This window comes from Tasmannia lanceolata, unplaced genomic scaffold (genome assembly GCF_043159265.1).
Source record: "Tasmannia lanceolata isolate RefF3 unplaced genomic scaffold, GAP_Taslan_0.1 ptg000024l, whole genome shotgun sequence".
NCBI classification, from domain to species: Eukaryota; Viridiplantae; Streptophyta; class Magnoliopsida; order Canellales; family Winteraceae; genus Tasmannia; species Tasmannia lanceolata.
The window spans coordinates 7,744,173-7,766,935 of NW_027518701.1; the positions used below are offsets into that span (position 1 = coordinate 7,744,173).

Below are 22,763 nucleotides of genomic sequence, written 5' to 3' on the forward strand. Positions count from 1 at the left end.
CCATTGATTCGTCATAGTGGGGGCGAGATTTGCCTTAAGGACAGCGAAGATTCTTCGTGCCTCAACTCGATAAATGATCTAACGATTTGTTCTTCCTTTACAGTTTATTATTGCAGAAAATTGTTACTGTTGAAATCTGCTTTTGAAGTTACCAGATTAATTTCGTATAAGGTATTATCTCATCCTAAATTACAGATTTGCACATCAATTTTTTATAACTTTTTATAACACATATGAGATATTGAGAATATCGAGTCACACTGACAAGTTCTTTCTTTATCCTTTTAGCTTTATTTCTCTATCAATGCTTTGCAATAGCAATAATTCCCAACATAGAAAGAGAGATAAAGTCATCAACTAGACTCCCGACATTTCTATGTTTTCCATTATTGCTATCGTAGGGGTGTAAGTGTACGGGTGTAAGTGTAATTTATCAGGGGAAATGTTATCAGCACGACTGTATTTTGATGAGGGCACTCCTCACTTTATTAAAAGTATGGTATGGCCTCCACCATAGGATGATCCAAATAGTCCATTAGATGGGCCACCGCCTAAATAGGTTGTGCCCCAAAAATCACTTCCACTAACCCTCCAATCTAAATGTTAGAGGGTTGATCCTAACCCTCTATAGATCAGAGGGTTAGGATCAACCTATAGAAATAATTTTTGGGGCACAACTTATTTAGACTGTGACCCATCTAATGGACGGTTTGGATCATCCAATGGTGCGGGCCATACCGTATTTAGAATAAAGTGAGGATTGCTCAATTTGCTCTCATCAAAATACCGTAGTGCATTAGTGCTGGTAACATTTACCTTTATGTGCTTTAAATGTGTCCGAAAATAGACTGAGGAAAAGAGAAGAAACGACGAATGAACTAAAGCAAAGGACGATTCCTCTTGCTTTACAGCCTAGCAAATGGAAAACATACGGTCTCCTCATGTACTTTTAAAAAAACACTTTATAATTTGCCATTAAAGCCAGGAAGAGATGTGTATCATCAAGTTTCACAAAGTTTTGAAGTTATCAGAGTGACAAGCTATTTTCATCTTTGAGAATTCACACTGGTGAAATAGGTATTTTCCTTTTTTGTACCCTCTATTCTTTCTTAGATATTAGAGAGTGATTTAGTGGGATTCTGAGGAATCTGTTTTTGGAACTTTGAAGGTTAGAGGAATGCTTTTGTAGTGCTCAATCCTCTCTTGTTCCATGTGTTTATCTCTTTTCTTTTGAAAATTTAACAATTCAAAAACAAAAGTTGATTTTAAAGTTGATTCTGCAATTTGGGGTATGTGTATCTATTTATCTATCTATCTATCTATTACCTATGTGTGTATGTTAAAATGTGTTGGGAATAATAACAGAGTCTTTATTTATTACAGTGATCAAAGTAGTGACCATTGGACAGGGAGAGTTCATGTTGGTGAAGGCAAGTATGTATGTTTCTTTACTCTCTCTCTTTTTTTTTCCAAAAATATTAAATAGTAATTTAATTAGTGGGTTTATTGAGAATCTCAAATTTTTATTAAATATTAAATAGTAATTTAGTGGGTTTGTGGGGAATCTCTTTTTGGAACTACCAAGATCAGAGGGAAGAGATTCTTAGCTAAGCTTTTGGGCTATCAGAGTGATCAGCTATTTTCATTCCCAAGGATGTTTGGTGGTTATGCATTGTTCATTCCACTTTCCTTCAGGAAACTAATCAGGCCTCTTCATCCAAATGAGAAATACTAGAAAGAAACTCATTCTTTAATTCATAATCAAAATCGTATGTCTGATTTGCATTCTCATAAAAACATCTTAATTTTTCTCTTATAATCCCCCCAAAAAACAAGGTTTTAAATTTCGGTTTAGTAAAGCCTTTCGGCCGAAATCCCGAAACCGAAATTTTCCCTTTCTAGCGAAACCGAAATTTTCGGCCGAAATCCATGAAACTAATTAAAATAATATTTTATTCAATAGAAAATTTCGTCCAAAATTACTGAAATTTCGGATAAGTATTAAATAATTAAAAAAGCTAGATTTTTGGGTGGAATTCCTTAAATTTGGGCTGAAATTTCGGTGGAAGCTAGATTTCGATTGAAATTTCGATCTAAATTTCGAAATTTTGAACGAAATAATATACGGTATTGCGTATATGCAATTTCGATTTCATGGTTGACCGAAACCCGAAATTTCAGTCTCAAATTTCGGATTTAGATCGAAATTAAAAACCTTGGTACCAAGCTTTTTAATTTTGGTTTCAGTGTATATTTCAGTCCTCACCGAAAGCGAAATATCAGCCGAAATCCCAAAATTTCGGTTGAAATTTGATGAAGTCCTTCGAAATGTCGGTTTTTTGGGCCGAAATTACTGAAATGTCCCCGCCGAAATTTGGTAAAGGATTTAAAATTTAATTTTTTCCAGAAATTTTGACGAAATTACCAAAATTCCAGGAATTTCGGCCGAAATTCCGTACATTTCGACAATTTCGGATTTCGCCTCTTTCGGTTTCAGTGTTAACCGAAATCAGAAATTTCGGTCGAAATTTAAAACCATGCTTGCTACAAAATAGGCACGTGGAAGGAGAATTTTAACGCCAAAGCTCTATACACTTGAATCACTTGATCCTTAAAGTTGAAAAAGTCATACAAAATACTATCATTTCTACCTCCTTTTGGAGCAAAAATCTCTCTACTTTTTCCTAAAATTAATCTCTATCTTTCGGCCAACTTTAACTCCACATAAAGCTAGACTTCGGCCATTTCTTATGTTATCCGATTAAAAAAATAAGACCTTTAATTCGGCCAATTAAAAAAAATAAAATGTGATTTATGATTCTAATTACTCTTAAAAACATCTAGAGCTCTACCCTTCCTGTGAAACTTGTTGTCATAAACATGGTTTAAAACTTTGGTTTTGGTAGTAGAAATCCTATACAACAAAGAGGCCTATTTTATTGAATATTAAATTTCAGCTGAAATTACCGAAATTTCTGTAATTTCGGTCAAATATTAAAATAATAAAAAAAAACAGGTTTTTGGTTGAAATTTAGGAAAAAAAAGAAATTCGCCTGAAATTTCGAAATTTCGGCCGAAATAAAATACCGTTTCGGATAAGTGTTATTTCAGTGTCAGTCTCCACCAAAATCCAAAATTTCGGTCCGAAATGTCGGATTTCGGTCGAAATTTAAAACCATGGTCATAAATATGAAATCGAAAAAGGTCGTCAATCTTAAGGCCACTCCAATCTTCTAACGATCTAGGGATGATCAACTGTTGAATAGTATGTTACAAGTAGTAATTCGCCGGCCTAAGTCTATCTTACTTCTTCTAAGTTTTTGACAGATTGGGATTCTTTATGTTGTTTTTTTCTTTAGTTGAGTCATATCAGATTTTATCTATAGTCACACTGAAACGTAAAATAGGGAGGCCAAAAAACATCCAAACCCTTGATCTCAGGCTTGCAGTAATAATGAAGTATATGTAGGGCTGGCAACGGGGCGGGGCGGGGCCGGATGTTGGGGTCCCCTACCCCTTCCCCTCTGCAGGGAATTTTCCCCCTCCCCTTCCCCTCCCCACTGCGGGGATCATGGGGAATCCCCCTCCCCTCCCCACGGGGAATATCTAATCCCCATCCTTACCCCGCATCCTTCGGGAACAATCACTTTACTTTGTTAAATGTTAGGTTTAAAACTAAAGATTTGCTAGGGACAATCACTTCAGGCATGTTGCGGCTTGGCTGTTGCATGTGAGAGTAGCCACACAACCCACACAGGCTAAGATTTTGTCTTACTCATTTTATTAACCTGGGGACAAAGGTGGTTTTTCTCAGGTTCATTTAATTGATCAATAGTCCCTAGCAGATCCCCAATTCCCAATACCACTTGCCAAAAAGTACTGTACGTGCCACACCATAGGAAGATCCAAACCGTCCATTTGATGGGCGCACCATACTACCATAGGCATAGGATGATCCAAACCTTCCACTTGATGGGCACATTGTAGGATGATCCAAACTGTCCATTTGATGGGCCACAACGTAAATAGGTTGTGGCCCAAAAATCATTTCCATAGGATAATCCCAACCCTCTGATCTATAGAGGAATTGCATATTATGGTACCTTCTATAGATCGGAGGGTTGCAATCATCCTATGGAAATGATTTTTGGGCCGCAATCTATTTACGTTGTGGCCCAACAAATGGACGGTTTGGATATCTATGGTGTGGCCTGTAAAGTACTTTTAAATTGTAGCCTATATCAAATGGACGGTTTGGATCATTCTATGGCGTAGCCCATACATTACTTTTTGAAAAATAATGGACTATACGAGCGCACACCATATAAAATCTCATCACTCATCAGAGAGATGTTGCCTTTATTTGGGGGAGGGAGATTTTCAAAGGATTTAATGTTGCGTTACAGTGATGGTTCGATGGAGAGATTTTAGGGATTTCTAAGGGTAATATACTAATATAATGAGGGACAATGCCCAACGGTTTATGGGTAAAAAAAAACATAAAAAGCTATTTCAGGAGCAAAACTGTACTAATGGAAATTAAGAAAATTTTGGGGGAATCTTGTAGATATGTTTCGATCCAAAGGGTTTCTAGTAGTCTTCCCAAAAAAAAAACACTTAAAAAATACAAGAAAAAAATGGCATTAATGAGGGCGGGGCGGGGTGGACCCAACTCCATCCCCTTCTCCGCACCGGGGAATTTTTTAAATCCCCTTCTCCTTCTCCTTCCCCGCTCAAATCTGGGAATCCCCTCCCCAAGCGGGGCGGGGAGGGGCAGATCCCCGATTTCCCTGGTGAAATTGCCAGCCCTAAGTATATGAGAATGCCCCAGTCCCACTCCAAGTCCTTTCTTTATCCTTTTAGCTTTATTTCTCTATCAATGCTTTACAATAGCAATAATGCCCAACATAGAAACATATAAAGTCATCAACTAGACCCCATGACTTTTCTATGTTTGGCATTATTGCTATTGTAGAGGTGTTAGTGTACGGGTGTAAGTGTAATTTTTCAGTGCTTTAAATGTCTCCCAAAATAGAGTCATCAAAAGAGAAGAAACGACGAATGAACTAAATGAAAGGACGATTCCCATTAAGAAAAAAACTTTATATTTTGCCATTAAAGCCAGGAGGAGATGTGTTTCAAGTTTCGCAGAGTTTTGAGGTTATCAGAGTGACCAGCTATTTTCGTCTTTTAGAGTTCAAACTGGTGAAAATAGGTATTTTCCATTTTTGTACCCTCTATTTTTTCTTAGATATTAGAGAGTGATTTAGTGGGATTCTGAGGAATCTGTTTTTGGAACTATGAAGATTAGAGGAATACTCTTGTAGTGCACAATCCTCTCTTCTTCCATATGTTTATCTCTTTTCTTTTGAAAATTAAACAAATCAAAAGCAAAAGTTGATTTTAAAGTTGATTATGCAATTTTGGGACATAGAAGTCTAATAGAATGACATAAAAAATAATAAATATAAGTGATGGAACACACGAAGGTGTGTGTATCTATCCAGAGACGGAGCTAAGGGGGGGGTGAGGGGGGGGGCAATTGCCTCCTGCTGAAAAATTTGAGAAAAATTCTTAGAACTTTGTAAAATGTCAAAAATGCCCTTTGTCCCTATAATTTTCAATTATTTTAGAAGGGGGCAAAAGGTCATTTTGTGAAGGGCATTTTTGGAACTAACGTATGCCAGCATGATCAGTGGACCTTTCTCCAAGAAGAAACCCTTCTAATCCCGTGAAAATTGAAACTATGCTACTCATTGGTTTTAAAAGAGTGGGTTGTTAAGATGTTTAAAAACACCTATGCTTTTTTTATAATAGCACCAATGCGAATAAAAGGTTTATTATTGGAGTGTTGATTTTGACAACAGCACTGCAGTTTTGCTAAATTCAACACACTTAGTTTTTTATAGTGACGCCTTGTTATTCTGTCAAAATTGAACCTATGCTACTAACGGGTAGGGTGTCAACGGATCCGCTTCGGGTCGGATCCACCTATGTCACGGTCACAATTCATTCAAATTCCTTATCGGTCGGGTCGGAGTCAGATTGTTCATCGGATCCTACTTTTCATGTCATGATCACGATCCATTTTAATTCAGAGTGTCCTATTATGTCCCACTAAGCTAAGTAAACAATTATTATTTTTTTAAAAAGAGTTAGAATGGCAGTCCACTATTAGTGTCTTTAAGCATTTTCTTCAACTAAATTAAAATTTTATCTATGTTTAATCTATGTGTAAAATAATGCTTGTAAAGAATAAAACTAATCAAAATCACATACACGAATATAATGTATAACTATTATCAAAGAATAAATTACCCTAAAACCCCTCTCTCTTTTTCTTCGTGAAAGTCTGAAATGAAACGACTGAAATGATTGAAATTGCACTCCCATCCGATTCATTAAGTGATAAGAGAGGTTTTGACAAAAATACCCTTCATAGAACGGTTAGCATTAACAAATTTGGAGGGTATTTTTACAAAACATTTTGGATCGTGACTATCCAATGGGCATATGTGGAGTGCCCATACCCAATCCAAAATTTTTCGGATCCCAGATTTGATGATCCGAAATATGCTCATGGATCCTATTCACATGTTTAGATCCCGTTCATTAACGTTCGGATTCAGATGATCCATCGGACCGTCTGGATCCATTGACGCCCCTACTAACGGGTTTTAAAAAGGGGAGTTTTTAATATCTTTAAAACACTTGTGCTGTTTTTATAACAGCACCCATGGAAATAAAAGGTTCTTATTGGTGTCTTGATTGTGATGACAACACTCCATTTTAGTCTTATATGAGAACTTCACATAAAAGTTGATTTTTAATGCTGATTTGGGATCTGTTTTTTTCCTGAAATTTTAAATGCGGATCTTTGTGATTGTGGTGGGTCATACAATACCATTTGAGCCTGGAAATTTTTGTTATTGTTCCCTTATAAATTATAATAATACTTTATGGTGTCTTTATTAACAATCCCAACATAATTATTGTTTCACTCTCTTTTACAGCTTTTTTTTAACAAACTTCTACTTACCCATAATTTATGTTGTAGTTTTGCTTGAGAAGGTACTTTACACTTCCATCCAAACTTATATTTCATTTACTTTCTTGTTCCAATTTTGAAGAATCAATGTTTTATGGTCAGTCAACATTGGGTCATTCTTATTGCAAGTGTCGTAGAATTTTGAGTCCTTAAGCAGCTTTGCAAGTTGTGATTGTGTGGAACCATTCTTAAGGCTCCGTTTCTTTTAATTAAAATGGACGTAAAACAAGTTTTATGCTCATTTTTACTATAAAAATGGGCTTGAAAACTTGAGATATGTGAAATTTTCCATGGAAACTGTAATTTAGCTGCACAATTTTGATGAGTTATTTGCCCTCCTTAGGGCGAATTCCTGGCTCCGCCCCTGTATCTATCTATCTATCTATCTATCATCTATGTGTGTTTCTAAAATGTTTTGGGAATAATAAAACACTCTTTATTTATTACAGTGATCAAAGTAGTGACCATTGGACAGGGAGAGTTCATGTTGGTGAAGGCAGGTATGCATGTTTCTTTACTCTCTTTTTTCAAAAAAATATTAATTAGTAATTTAATAGGTTTGTGGGGAATCTCTTTTTGGAACTACTAAGATCAGAGTGAAGAGATGCTTAGCTAAGCTTTCGAGCTATCAGAGTGACCAGCTATTTTCCTCTCTTGGAGATATCACGTTGGTGAAAGAAGGTATTTTCATGCTCTCATTTTTTTCATAGAAATTTTACAGTAATTTGAGGAAGATTAGAGGAATGCTTTAGTAGTGCAGAATCCTCAATTCTTGGATACATTGATCTTTTCTTTTGGAAAGTGAGATTTTATACCGTTTAAGCCCTTATAGTCCCTTATTTTTCAAAAACTACTGTACGGACCACACTATAGGATGATCCAAACCGTCCATATGATGGGCCATTACGTAAATAAGCTGCTCCCAAAAAAATCATTTCCATAGGATGATCTTAGCCATCCGAGCTGTAGAGGTTGTCTTGGAATGTAAACAATTAATGAGTTTTTATATGGTGTTGTAAGCCCTTATAGTCCTGTATTTTTAAAAAAGTACTGTACAAACCATAATATAGCATGATCCAAACCGTTCGTCTGATGGGCCACAATGTAAATACGTTGTACTTAAAAAAAATGCTTATGGGGGGGAGAAGAGTCACCTTTACCATTGAGCAAGAGGGTGCCTTTTACAGGCTTAGAGTTCTCACACCTTATTTTGGTGTATAAGCCATGTGTCCCTGACCATGCCATGTTTTAGCATGTTTGCCACTTGTTGGTATGCAAGCCATGTATTAGCATGTATGCCATGTGTCTAATATAAAAAGGGAGTGCCAATTTTACCCACAACAAAGCTAGGATCATCCTATGAAAATAATTTTTGGGGAATAGCCTATTTACGTCGTGTTCTATAATATGGATGGTTGAGGTGCAACTTGGGCGGGCTCAACCCGAACCCGACGGGTTCAACCGGGTAAAAAGTCGGGTTGGGTTGAGTTCGGGTCGGGCTCGGGTTCAGGTTGAGTTTTCTCAACCTAGGTTAAGTTTTCTCAACCCGGGTTAAGTTCGGGTTGAGGGCTTGGGCAACCTGACCCGAGTGAACCCGACATTTTTTAATAATTTTTAAATTTTTTTAAGATTAAATTCTTGGGTTGGGTCGGTGTGGACCCCAATCAAAGAGAGAGGTGGGGGGACGAGCCCCCTACGGCCTCTTGGATCATCCACGTGTGAAGGAGAGCTCTACCAAGGAACTCTCGCGAACGGATGCCACCCTCATAGCATAGCATGAGTGGCGATAAATGAATGAGATATGTCTTGATCCGGAGCCAAGGCTCGAAACCAAGACATACCTAAAATAAACTCAGTGTCGCCATCCATGGATAGGCCATGAAACCCCAAAAACAAATATGCTCTGTGCAACGGATAACCAGAAATATGTATGAGCTTGTGCCTGATTACGAATGGAGAATGTCCGAAGAGCACCCCCAATTCGTCCAAATGCAAGCACTTGGTCTCTTATGCCATTTATTATTAACCTTGAAGAGTTTTGGGCAAAAATAATGTAAAATGGGAACAATATCCTCGAGCGAACGTCTACCTAAACATGCATGGCTCGGGATGGAATAATAAGCGCACACAAAATAATGAAAGAAGTGTCGTCTAATCACCACTAGGTTATGAGTGACATACCTAATTGGTGTTTAAGTTCTGGTGGACAAACATATGCATGCTACAGCTAAATGTATAAGGTCTATACAAGAAAGTAGGAAAACACAACAAAACATACAATATGACTCGATACCACACACGACGCAACACAACAAATCCTAGGACTCTAAACGATTTAACCCGAGTCCTTAAATGATCTGATATTCATCAAAAGAAGCCTACGTATTCCCGCCTCCACAATAATCAGAGTCACGTAGTTCTTCGCACATATTCTAAACTATGATGCGTAAGACATCTAAACCTCTATCCTAAACTCGATCTAAAAGACCAAACTAGTTATTAAAGCTTCTTGTGCGATTATTTAAATTTCAATGGATTTTGGATTTTAGGACACCCTATATGCCCTAACTAAATGCAGGTTAGCCCTAAGCTAATGCAGGTGCTTCCTACAACCTATGTGTAACTAGGCTGTGTTTCTTAAGGAAAACAAAGGGCGGACTAATGCATCCTATTCTAGTCATTAGTCGGCGATGTGGATCGATTGACTAGTCGGAGAAGAAGACCGAAATCCATCTCTCTCTCTTATGCGGCTGCAAAAAAATGAGACTCCCCCCTGTTCAATCGATTTCTCTATCCTTTTTTATAAGATGTGATTAGGGTTCTTTCATTAGAATGATCCTCACCCTTGGTTCTTTCTCTCTCAAGGGATGCGATCAACCCATTTGTCTCCTTTTTAGGGTGAAATAAACACCGTTTATCTCCAAATATAGCCCCCCCCCCCCCCCCCCCTAGTGTATTCATCACTACTCTTTTGCACTTTCGGGTGGTCATCTCGGGTAGAATATGGGGATAATATTTGGCCCCTTTTTGCTGAGCATCTAGGTTGATATTGGCACACCTTGTTAAAATAACCCTCCTTTTAGGTGATAAAATAGCAAATTCAACCCTTTTCTCACTCTATGTATTGCCACTCATGCCCTGATGCCCCCCTCTTTTCTTAAACAAAGAAAACGGATTCCCCTCCCAACAGACCTTAATTCATTGATATAAAAAAATGAGGACTACGCTGATTTGGACACGCCCTTGCCTTGGTAAATTCACCCTCCTCATTTGGCTTCTCCTCTCTAACAATTTGTGTATGGAAATTGGTATTGGCACACCCTCACTCTCTACTGTTTTATACGCTTGGGCTTTTTCCATTTTTCTTTTAGAAATGAACTCCCACAGCCAAGAGTCCCTTTTTATATAATGGAAATGATATATTTGCTCTCTACTCTTTCCACTGGACAGCCCTCTTTTAATACATTTTCACAACCTTCTTTAGACTCCACAGGGGGGTCTTGAGTGAAAAGTGGGCATGAGAAAAATGATAAAGTCTGCTTCTTTTTTCATTCCATGGACAGCCCTATGTACCACTTAATTCACCTCCCATCTGGTGCATTTTATGACTACTTTTTTTGCTACAGGGAAGTGGCTCGGGTAAGAGAAGGGGTCTAAAAAAAAAGGAATATGCTCCCTTCTTCCCTGGAAAGCAACTTCTAGTGTATTTAATACACTATAAGGGTGGTCTAAATAAGAAAAGGAGTGAACATTTTGCTCTTGCTATTACACTAGGGATTAGTAATGGCACACCCCTGCTTCACTAATGCACTCCACTTTTTCAATTCACCATTAGTTATAGCACAAACTCAGCTAGTCCTATTTGCTATTTCTCGTCCAATTCTTCTTAAACTTTGCGGGCACTCCTCTTGCACTCATTAATGAGCAAGACAGGTCAATGAAACTGGGGGTTCTCTTTACACTTGAACATGCTTCCATGAATTTTCGGGACTTGAATTTTTGAAACTCTTGCGATTAACTTCTAAATTTTTATTCGATTTCAGGGTTTGGGGTTCGGTCAAAATGGGGTGTCTATAGTCGGGTTGAACACGGGTTGGAACTCGAGTCAGATCGGGTTCGGGTTGAGCAAATGGTTGCTGGGGTCGGGTTTGGGTTAGCATCTACCCGACCCAACCCGACCCGAGTTGCACCCCTAATGGATGGTTTGGATGACACCAAACAAATGCAAAGAGAGGAGGAAATGCAAGTGAAAACTAAGATGAAACAGCCCGCCAACCAAAGGAATCCACCCAAGGGATAATAGCAAATAATACAACAAGGAATCCTTTTTTTTCACAAGCCAAAGGCTAAACTTGATTCAAATTCTCTGCAAAAGTCTCTTATCTATAGCCCAAATAAATAATTAAGTAGGCATGGAACAACCCTCCAGCCATATGTGCATTTCCAAAGGCTTGAACAACATTTCCTATCTTGACAGCACAAGTTCTAAGAAAGAAGGGAGAGGAAAACTAAAGTTACTTTGACTAATACTTAAGGCTATCTTACTAAACTTAATTGTGGTCTTTGGGACTTAATAAAGCGTAAATATAATATAAAAAATAACTTAAATCATATCAAAAAACGTTTGGAATAATGGGTTGGACAGTAGGCAAAAAGAAACCCAAAACTGCTGAAATTCGTATGTTGCAGGTAGCTTCAACCCTTCTCAGAAAAATAGCACTAATTCCCTCCACAGAACTCAGATTTACGAACCGTTTGTTGCGTTGGAAAGTAAACTCGTAGATCTTTCCAACCATGTATGGCTTGCTATGTTCAAAGCTCTGAGTAAATTCAGTTTTGACCCAAAAGATGACCTAAAATCATGGACTGCAACTCTATTTTTGGACCTTTTAATTTTGGGGCCTAGGCTAGTGGGCCTAGTAGACTCGGTTTGAGGATCCATCAAGGTAGCTCCGGCGTCATTGGATCATCCTATGATGTGGTCCGTACTTTTTGGAAAAATAAGGGACTATAAGGCCTTACACCATATGAAACCTCACAATTCAAAAACAAAATGTCCAAATACCAGATTTGAATCTTGGGGACATAAAAGTCTAATAGAATGGCATAAAAAATAAAAAATGTAAGTGATGGAACAAACGAAGGTGTGTGTATCTATCTAACTCTATATCATCTATGTGTGTGTTAAAATGTGTTGGGAATAATAAAACACTCTTTATTTATTACAGTGATCAAAGTAGTGACCATCGGACAGGGAGAGTTCATGTTGGTGAAGGCAGGTACGCATGTTTCTGTACTCTCTCTTTTTCCAAAAATATTAAATAGTAATTTCACTAGTAGGTTTATTGAGAATCTCATATTTTTTTAAATATTAAATAGTAATTTAGTGGGTTTGTGAGGAATTTCTTTTTGGAACTACCAAGATCAGAGTGAAGAGATGCTTAGCCAAGCTTTGGGGCTATCAGAGTGATCAGCTATTTTCGTCTCTTGGAGAGTTCACGTTGGTGAAAGGAGGTATTTTCCTGCTCTCAATTTTTTCATAGAAATTTTTCGGTGATTTGAGGAAGATTAGAGGAATGCTTTAGTAGTGCAGAATCCTCTATTCTTGGATACGTTCATCTTTTCTTTTGGAAAGTAAACAATTAATGAGTTTTTATATGGTGTAAGCCCTTATAGCCCCGTATTTTTCGAAAAGTACTGTACAGACCAAACTATAGCATGATCTAAACCGTCCATCTGATCGGCCACAATGCAAATAGGTTGGCCCAAAATATCATTTCTATAGGATGATCCCAACCCTCTGATCTAGAGAAGAACTGCATATTATGGAAACCTCTATAGATCAGAGGGCTAGGATCATCCTATGGAAATATTTTTTGGGGAACAGCCTATTGATGTTGTGTTCCATAACATGGACGGTTTGGATCATCCTATGATGTGGGCCGTACAATACTTTTTGGAAAAATAAGGGACTATAAGGGCTTACACCATATGAAACATCTCAATTTAAAAACAAAGCGTACAAACACCAGGTGTGAATCTTGGTTAACTTTGACCAAAGTAAAAAAAATGACATAACATAATAAATGGAAGGGATATAAGGCGTGAAGAATTATATAATATAATTGTTAAAACACACTTTGTTTATCAGGGCTATCATCTACGTCATCTTTGCATCGAGGAGAGTTCACGTTGGTGAAGGCAGGTATGCTTGTTTCTCTATACTCTTTTTTTCTTAAATTATATTAATTTGAAATTTTGTCGATTTCTGGGTGGGATTCTCTGTTTTTCTCTTAAATATTACAAAATTTAGCGAGTTTATGGGAAATATCATCTTTCGTAACTATTAAATAGCAATTCTTTAGTAGGGCACAACCACTAATTGTAACATAATGAGGTATGCCTACTAACAATACAATACTCGGCTTGTCTCATTGTAAAGGTCACCCCGACTGAGCATTCTAATGAAGACCACTAGGAGTCCGTTTGGTTGCCATCAAAATAGTATTTTCTTGTGAAAGTAAAATCACCTCAGTTTCCCATTCCCAAGGATGTTTGGTGGTTATTTAATTTATCATTCTCCTTTCCTTCAGGAAACTAATCATGCCTCTTCATCAAAATGTGAAATACTAGAAAGAAATTCTCTCTTTAATTCATAATCAAAATCATATGTCTGATTTGCATTCTACATAAAAACATTTTAATTCTCTCTCTTATATTGCCCCTACAAAATAGGCACATGGAAGGAGAATTTTAACGCCACTTTTCCACCTCCTTTTGGAGCAAAAATCTCTCTACTTTTCCAAAAATTAATCTCCATCTTTCGGCCAACTTTAACTCCACATAAAACTAGACTTCGGCCATTTCTTATGTTATCCGATTAAAAAACTAAGTCCTTTCATCCGGCCAATTAAAGCAAAATAAAATGTGACTTATGCTTCTAATTACTCTTAAAAACATCTAGAGCTCTACCCTTCCTGTGAAACTCATTGTGATAAATATGAAATCGACAATGGTCGTCAATCTTAAGGCCACTCCAATCCTCTAACGATCTAGGGACGATCGACCACCGAATAGTATGTTAGAAGTAGTAATTTATACTAGTGGGGCCGACCTAAGTCTATCTTAATTCTTCTAGAAGTTTTTGACTGAGTGGGATTCTTTAGGTTGTTTTTTTCTTTAGTTGAGTTGATATTAAATTTTTTCTATAGCTATTTGTAGACACCCCATTTTGTCAAGACATGACTAATGATAGGTTTGTTGCGATGATGAATCCTATGATGAGTCCCGAAGCTTCTCTAGGTCTTTCCCTCGATGTCTCTCTCAACATTTCTCTAGGTTTTCAAGAACACAAAGTCACCCAAATAACCAAGACACCCAATACCCAAGACCACCTACACCGAAGCCTACATCCAAAATCATCCGAGTTCACCAAAACCTTTTGAAAGAACCCTGAATTGGTCAAACAAAGGTCCCAAGAATAAAGCTCGATAGCTCGGCACCCTCTTTTTATAGCAAACACAACATCCTGAAGATCAAATCACCAAAACAAAGGAAAAGCTCTCCCTGAAGCCATTTCTAAGAACCAGAACCACCTTTCGGTCACCATAACCACTTTTGGTAACCATAAACCACTTTGGCTACCAGGAACAACCTTCCCAGAGCAAAAAACTACTTGTCAAACAACCAACAAACCAGAAAAAAAAAATCAGGAACTTGAAGCCAACTTTCCAAGGACCTGACATTTCGAGGACCCATAAGGTTACCAGAAACCACTTTCTGGGAACTAGAAACTACCCTCGGTTATGAAGAAATATTCCTTAGGAACGAAAGATCAAATCTTGCTACCAAGGACATTTCATTAAAAACCAGAAACCACTTACTAGCAAGCCAAAGCAATTGACCATCTTTTAGTCACCAAAAATCATAACTACCAAAAGTTACTTTTTTTACTGCTTGGGACCATTTCCGACAACTGGAAATCAATTCGGGTTACCAAACAACTGTTTTGAAACTACCAAACATTCCCAAAACTTGAAATCCAGTCCTGGAAACCCGAAATCCATTCTCGATACCCCAAAACCCGACATACGCTAACAAAAACCACTTTTTAGTGGTCCCATAAGCTCCACCAAAGTCTATAAAAGGAGGCTTTCGCCTCCTTCAATTTTCATTCCTTTTCACTCCTCCACTTTTGCTCTGGTTTTCTTTCCCCCTCTTTGATATTTATACCCCTTTAACATTTAGTTGCTATCTACACTCCTTTAAGCCCTTAGCACCCCTCCCTCTTTGGTATTCACACCCTTTTTCCATTTGGTTTTAGAAAACCCCAGAGAGAGAAATCTTGGGGACATTTCAGAAACTAATCCTAACCAATATATGCTGAAATCTCTTATGATATACCACCGAGCGTCGGAATTATGCCGAATGTCATAGGATTTGGAGCATCACCAACCTATAAACTAGTTATATTTATTGTTTTCTGTACTTTCCTTTACAAAACCGGTAATGGGTAGCTACAGGGTTTGGGAATCCTCCTCTCCCCTTTTCATTATTAAGGGATGCTTCCTTAATCCCAGTTCTTTGTATTCAACAATCCATTTAGAGATTGACCATGCTTTTAGGTATCTAGAGCGAAGCATTATATGGTCTATCCCAATCTTTTGAGGATTGTTGTCTATTAACAACTAGATTAATGAGATTCCTTTACTGTCCATAAGTCTAATTGAAGGATGCTTCCTCAATTCCGGTTAATCGTATTCAACAATCAATTTGATTAGTGATTGACCATGCTTTTAGGTGCCTAGAGCGAAGCGTTGTATGGTCTATCTCAAGCTTTTGAGTATTATTGTCTATGAAGAACTAGATTAAAGAGATTCCTTTACTGTCCATAAGTCTAATTAAAGGATGCTCCCTTAATTCCGGTTCTTGTATTCAACAATGAAAAAATGGGGATCTAGTAACGGATTGCCCTTTGGCATATCTAGAAGAGGCAATGGGTGTAGATGTAGAGGTTTTAGTTTGCTCCATCATTTTCTCTTGTAATAATTTTCAAAAAAAAAAAAATCTATGTAAGAGCCTTGAGCTCTAATACCAAATCCTAATAGGCAATCTAAGAGGGGGGGGGGAATTAGGTTTATAAATTTTTTAGCAAACAATTAAGAATTAAAAATAACTAACCATTGTTAACTTTGAATTAAAGTGCAAAGCAAAGTAAAGATGTTACCAATTAGAGGAGAGAAGGATGGAAGAAGTAGAAGAAGATGAACACCAAGAATTATAGTGGTTCGGTCCTTACATCAAAGAATGCTTGAGCCCTTGTGCGGTGGCGGCCTTACTAACTCCAAAGAAAGATGGAACACAACGTATGTGTGTGGATAGTCGTTCCACTAACCGAATCATTATCAAATACCGATTTCTATTCCAATAATTGATGATATGTTTGACATGCTTGCCGATGCAAAGATATTTTCCAAGATTGATCTTAGAAGTGGCTACCATCAAATTCAAATCAAGCTGCGTGATGAATGGAAGACCGCTTTCAAGACATGTGAAGGCTTATATGAGTGGCTTATTATGCCATTTGGTCTCTCCAACGCTCCAAGTATCTTCATGCGGGTAATTAATCAAGTCCTTCGCCCTTTCATTGGAATGCTTGTTGTTGTTTATTTTGATGACATTCTTATTTATAATCATGATAAAAGTAAGCATGTAGATCATTTGAGGGTTGTTCTAACCACTTTAGAGGTGAAAAACTCTATGTAAACCACAAAAATTCTTTCATGACAACTAGTCTAGCTTTTTTAGGTTTTGACTTCAACATGGATTAGAGTGGATGATGAGAAGATCAAAGTTGTCCAAGAATGGTCAATTCTAAAGAGCTTGCAAGAAGTGAGGAGTTTCTATGGATTGGCCTCATTTTATCGCCGATTCATAAGAAATTTAAGCACTCTATCAACCCCTTGACGGATTGCATGAAGAAAGATGGGTTCAAGTGGACAATGGAGGCTGAAAAGAGTTTTCAACTTATAAAAAACAATTTGTCTAGTGCTCCTGTGCTTGCTTCGCCGGACTTTGAGAAGATGTTTGAGGTTGATTGTGATGCCTCTCATGTGGGCATTGGTGGAGTACTTAGCCAAGAGGGACATCCCATTGCCTTCTTTAGTGAAAAGCTCAATGAAGCAAAGAAGTACTCTACTTATGATGTGGAATTTTATGCCATTGTTCAAGCACTTCGGAATTAGCGATCGTATCTTGTTCAAAGGGAGTTTATTTATAATGCCGATCATGAAGCTCTCAAGCAAATCAATAATCAAGGAAGCCTAAATCGAAGACATGCAAAGTGGATTTCTTTCTTACAAGAATATACTTTTGTAATTAAAGCACAAGAGTGGAAAGTGCAACAAGTGGCGGATGCTCTTAATAGAAGAGTAGCTCTTCTTAATTCCTTGAGTGTGCAACTTGAAGGGTTTGATGGCATTCGAGACATGTATGCTAACGATGAAGACTTTGGTGAAATTTGGATGCTTTGCAAAGAAAGGAAGCATGACGATTATCTTCTTCAAGATGATTTTTTCTTTAAGGAGAGTCGCTTATGCATTCCAAAATGCTCCCTTAGAGAGTATGTTATTAAAGAGCTACATTCGGGAGGTTTGGGAGGACATTTCGGAAGAGACAAACTTTTTCGCTAGTGAAAGAGAAGTATTTTTGGCCGACAATATGCATTGTATATTCAAAGCTATCTAATAATAACAATGGCATTCGACAATATGCATTACAAACCAAGATTACTTGGAAAAACCAAATGGAATAAAATTGAACAAGAAACACTTACCAGCTACATCTCTACTTTCAAACCATACGATTTACCTACATTATCCCAGCAGTCATCTAAAGCATTGGCAATAACTGCAGTTATCACCTCCGCTTGCTCCGATGGAATCCCATGTGCTTCTAATTGTTTGACCTACAAGTCAATACAAGTCCATAAACATTGTACATCAGAATCACCACAACAAATAAAAAATCGAAAAAAAAATGTAAGCCAAATACAAACATGGTGAGCAAGAAATTTTTCCAAAGCTAATGTGTCTACATGAAAAGATTGTCTCCAGTTAGGTTTCACAAGGTGAGATATCTCCCTATGAAAAAATTGGATACCAAGATCAGAGCGAAGAGATGCTTAGCTAAGCTTTGGGGCTATCAGAGTGACCAGCTATTTTCATCTCTTTGAGAATTCGCGTTGGTGAAAGCAGATATTTTCATGCCCTCAATTTTTCTTAGAAATTAGACAGTGACTTGAGGAAGATTAGAGGAATGCATTAGTAGTATAGAATCCTCTATTCTTGGATATGTTCATCTCTTTTCTTTTGGAAAGTAAACAATTCAAAAACAAAAAGTCCAAATAGCACGTATGAATCTATGTTAACTTTGACCAAAGTAATAAAATGGCATAAAATAATAAATGGAAGGGATATAAGGCGTGAAGAAACATATGATATAATCACTCCTTGTTTATCGGTGCGACCATTGGCATCAGTGCGACCATCTGCATTATCTTTGCATCGACGACGAGAGTTCACGTTGGTGATATGTTATATGATAAAAACTGACATGAGATAGAGAAGAAACCCTAATTCAGTAAAAACAAAACCAATAGCGGATGAAACCAAACCTATTTTCCTAACAAAAATTCACATTATAAAGAAAAGTAGAAAAAAAAACAGGAAAACAAAAAAATAATATTAAACTTTCTACGATAAAAAACGAACGTAAGATCAAAGAATAAACTCTAGTTCAGTAAAAAAAACCAATATCAGATGATACCAAACCTTTTTTCCTAACAAAATTTCACAGGCTCTGTTTCTTTCAACGAAACATGTGATGGGTGTTAAAAAAAGTTTGCCCCCATTTTTAAGCGGGGAAATAGCCATAAAATTTGTTTTATGCCCATTTTATGTCGAAAGAAACAGAGCCATAAGAGAGAAGGACCAAAAGAAAAATAGGCAAATAATAAAAATAACTTTTGATGACAAAATTAACATGAGATCAGAGAAGAACCCTGATTGAGTAAAAAAAACCCCAACATAAGATGAAACCTTACCTACTTTCATGATAGGATGATGCACCCCCTCTATCGTGAGAAAATACCTTCGTTACCTAAGGGCCTATCTTTGTTTTGAATTTGAGAAACAATTGTCAGTAACAAACGGATTGTTGGGCTGCAATGGGAGATGATTTTTTCACACCCTGTAGGATGATGCACCCCCTCTATCGTGAATTGTGGGCAAACTTGACGCTTTCTAACGTCAATTCACGTTAAAAGGGGCGCATCATCCTAAGGAGGGGTTGAAAAAACATTGCTTGGCTGCAATTTATGTTTATTAGTTTTGGATTCACAATCGGTTCTCTAATTCCCAAACAAACAGGGACTGACTTCTAAATTAGACATTAAAGCCTCTTTGAGGGCACTATTCATTTCTCAACTATTATATTTATTATTTACAAATAATCATATTTTAACTTCAAAATCATTTATATAAAATATTATATTTTTTTGGACCTATCCAAAGAGTTTCTAAATTACTGTAAGTGAAAATGGAACACATACAAAGAGTTGTATTATACATACTCCTAAATTACTCAGCTAGCCCTATAACAAAAGGCCCCGTTTGCATTGCAAGAAAAATATTTCTGACGGAAAGTTCATTCTTGGGAAAAAATTTCTTTGAATGATAAACATGGTTTTAAATTTCGACCGGACCGACACCGAAACGTACCATACCCGAAACAGTATTTTATTTAGTATTTTATTTCGTAGGAAATTTCAGTCAAAATTTTGTTTTTCCTGAAATTTCCTTGTACTGGCCTCCTCTTACGCCCCGGCTTTATATTTTTGATTTAACACGTCTCTCTTTCTCTCCCTCTCTTTTTATGATTTACCCTTAGTTGCTATCCCTATCTATTCGTATATGCAAGGGTAAAAGTGTCTTCTAATCTGTAGCACTGAGAATTGGACAAACTCTATCTAATATGTATCCTCTCTCTTTCTCTAATTTGTGAGATATTTTTTTACTCATCTCCATCTAATACGTCTCTCTTCCTAGTTGTCTAACTGAAGGTTATCACAGACCCTCTCTAAGCAGCTGGAGTACACTTTTTAGAGAGCCATTTTGGTCGTCTCCTTCCGCCAGCGAAGCTCGAGAAGAGAAAGCCTTGCATTTTTTTTCTTTTCTTACTAAAATCTTTAGTTAATACGTGTGCCTTTTCCCATCCCTCTCAAAGAGGCGTGCCCCCCTCTCTCTCTTTCTCTCTCTGTACAAAAACATGTTTTTTAATTAATTAAATATTTTACTGAAATTTCGACCGAATTATTGAAATTTCGGCCAAAAAATTTTATTGAATAAAATAAGGTTCGTTCAAGTTATCTTTTAAATGTGGAAAAAAGAGAGAAAACATTTCCCTTACCAAACTTCTCTTAAAAATTAGTATCATCATGATAGGATCGGTTCAAGTTATAATTTTGAACACAAAAATCAAAATTTCAGCGAAAAGTTGCAACTTTAAGGATCATTATTTGTGGATACTGTCATACTTGTATGAAGTTCTTGTCCAATAATAGAACGGAGAATTGTCATGAGAGATTTGAACTAGTTTTGATGTAGAACGACAATGCGAAACAAATCTTTACTCTCTTTTTTCTAATTTTTGTCAATTTATTTGTGTTCCATGTTTTTAGCATCAAATCTTGTTATTTTTGGTTGATTTTGGTGTCTTTAGAAAGGTTTTTCGATTACCTATCTAACGAGCCCAAGATCTCGCGATTTGTACTTGATTTGAGCAAGTTATGAGCATCTTACGAATATGGTATAAATCAATTACGAGATTTCTATTTTAGGATTATCTTTGTCATATTTCTTGCTTTTATTTATGTTGCTTTAGATAGAAGATGGAGAATAATTGTTTGGCAAGTATTTAGGGTTGCTAATCGTAAGTTTTGACTCTATATATTGTAATGGCATGAGGAAAGAAATATATAGATTGAATATAGTTTTTTTTTTTTTGGGACATCACTTTTGAAGAGAGCATTGGCTATTTTATGTGGGTGAAGGCCCTTCACTCCTTTCTCATGTTGTATTGGAGTTTTTCTCCAAACTGTGGCATGGGTTTTCAAACCCCATGAATTTATTTTAGTTGCTGCTTGTGTTGATCTCAAACTTGTGTTGCCGCTCGACACTCCCTTCATCAGTTGGTATAAGAGCACAAGAGATCTCATACGCATGTACGACGGGATGAAGTCGTTGCACCTAACATCGTCCAACCTGATCTAGCCGCAGAGAACCAAGAACTCCAACAACAAGTGAAGACTTTCACACATAGCTAACATTACTTGAAGCCCGCATCCATGAGAAGACACCCATGATCTGAGAGTGCCTTTGAGAGACCCTTTCATGGCTAGGCGCCATGTAAGGGATCGAGAAAAGATGAAAAAAAGGAAGAATAGAAGGTTAGTGCAACACCGAAAAATAAATGATTTGGAGGACGATTGCCTAAACTCGAGGTTGAGTTTTCTTCAAGCGGGGGTGAATGATGCAGAACGACAACACTTCTTTATTTTCAAATTTTTGTCATTTTATTTCTGTCCCATGTTTTTGGCATCAAATCTTGCTTTTTTGGCTTATTTTGGTATCTTTAGAAAGGTTTTTTGATTCCCTATCTAACGAGCCCATGATCACGTGATTTGGACTTGATTTAAGCAAGTTATGGGCATTTTACGGATATGGTATAGGTCAATTATGGGATTTCTATTTAAAGATTATTTTACTCATATTTCTTGCTTTTATTATTATTACTTTTGATAGAAGATAGAGAATAATTGTTAGGCAAGTATTTAGGGTTGCTATTCTTAAGTTTTGACTTTCTATATATTGTAATGGCCTGAGTAAATGAAGTTATAGATTGAATAATATTTATTTTTGGGACATCTCTAGCGAAGAGAGCATTGGCTCTTTCACGTGGGTGAAGGAGCTTCGCTACTTTCACGTGTTATTTGGAGTTTTTTCCAAACGGTGGTATCAGTTTTCAAACTCCCACGGGTTTATTTTAATTGATGCTTGTGTTAATCTCCAATTTGTGTTGCCGGTCGATGCTTTCTGCATCAGTTGGTATCAGAGCACGGGAGATCTCCGATGCATTTACGACGGCGTGAAGAAGTTGTTGCACCTAACATCGTACAACGTGATCTAGCCGCATAGAATGAAGAAGTCCAACAACAAGTGAAGACTCTCTCACATAGTTAGCTCTACTCGAAGCCCACATCTTTAAGAAGATACCCATGGATCTGAGAGTGCCTTCGAGAGCCCTTTTTCATGGCTAGGCATCATGTAAGGGGTCAAGAGAAGATGAAAAAAAGAAAGAAAGAATAGAAGTTTAGTGCAACGCCGAAAATTAGATTTGGAGGATGATGGCCTAAACTTGATGTCGAGTTGTCTTCAAGCGGGGTTGAATAATGCAGAACGACAATGCGAAACAAATCTTTATTCTTTATTTTCTAATTTTCATCATTTTATGTGTCCCATGTTTTTGGCGTTAAATCTTGCTATTTTGGCTTGATTTTGGTATCTTTGGAAAGGTTTTTCGATTACCTATCTAACTAGCCTAAGATCACACGATTTGGACTTTATTTGAGCAAGTTATGGGCATTTTACAAATACGG

General features: G+C 37.1%; 1 protein-coding gene across 25 annotated transcripts in view; it reads left to right on the forward strand.

Annotated features, from left to right (window-relative positions):
* Positions 1 to 869: 869 nt before the first annotated feature.
* The window catches only part of LOC143856927 (disease resistance protein At4g27190-like), a 49,741-nt gene continuing 27,847 nt past the window's right edge, over positions 870 to 22,763 (forward strand). For 10 of the 25 annotated variants that reach the window (XM_077367184.1, XM_077367181.1, XM_077367199.1 and 7 more), the window contains exons 1-7: positions 870 to 1,077; positions 1,384 to 1,438; positions 7,498 to 7,548; positions 7,639 to 7,729; positions 12,277 to 12,327; positions 12,428 to 12,562; positions 13,200 to 13,253. The gene's annotated coding sequence lies outside the window, so the exon portion shown is untranslated. Of the gene's footprint in view, positions 1,078 to 1,151; positions 1,169 to 1,273; positions 1,290 to 1,383; positions 1,439 to 5,121; positions 5,216 to 7,497; positions 7,549 to 7,605; positions 7,730 to 12,276; positions 12,328 to 12,427; positions 12,563 to 13,199; positions 13,254 to 22,763 lie in introns of those variants that run through there. The other 15 variants (XM_077367204.1, XM_077367205.1, XM_077367187.1 and 12 more) reach the window with 14 other exon arrangements.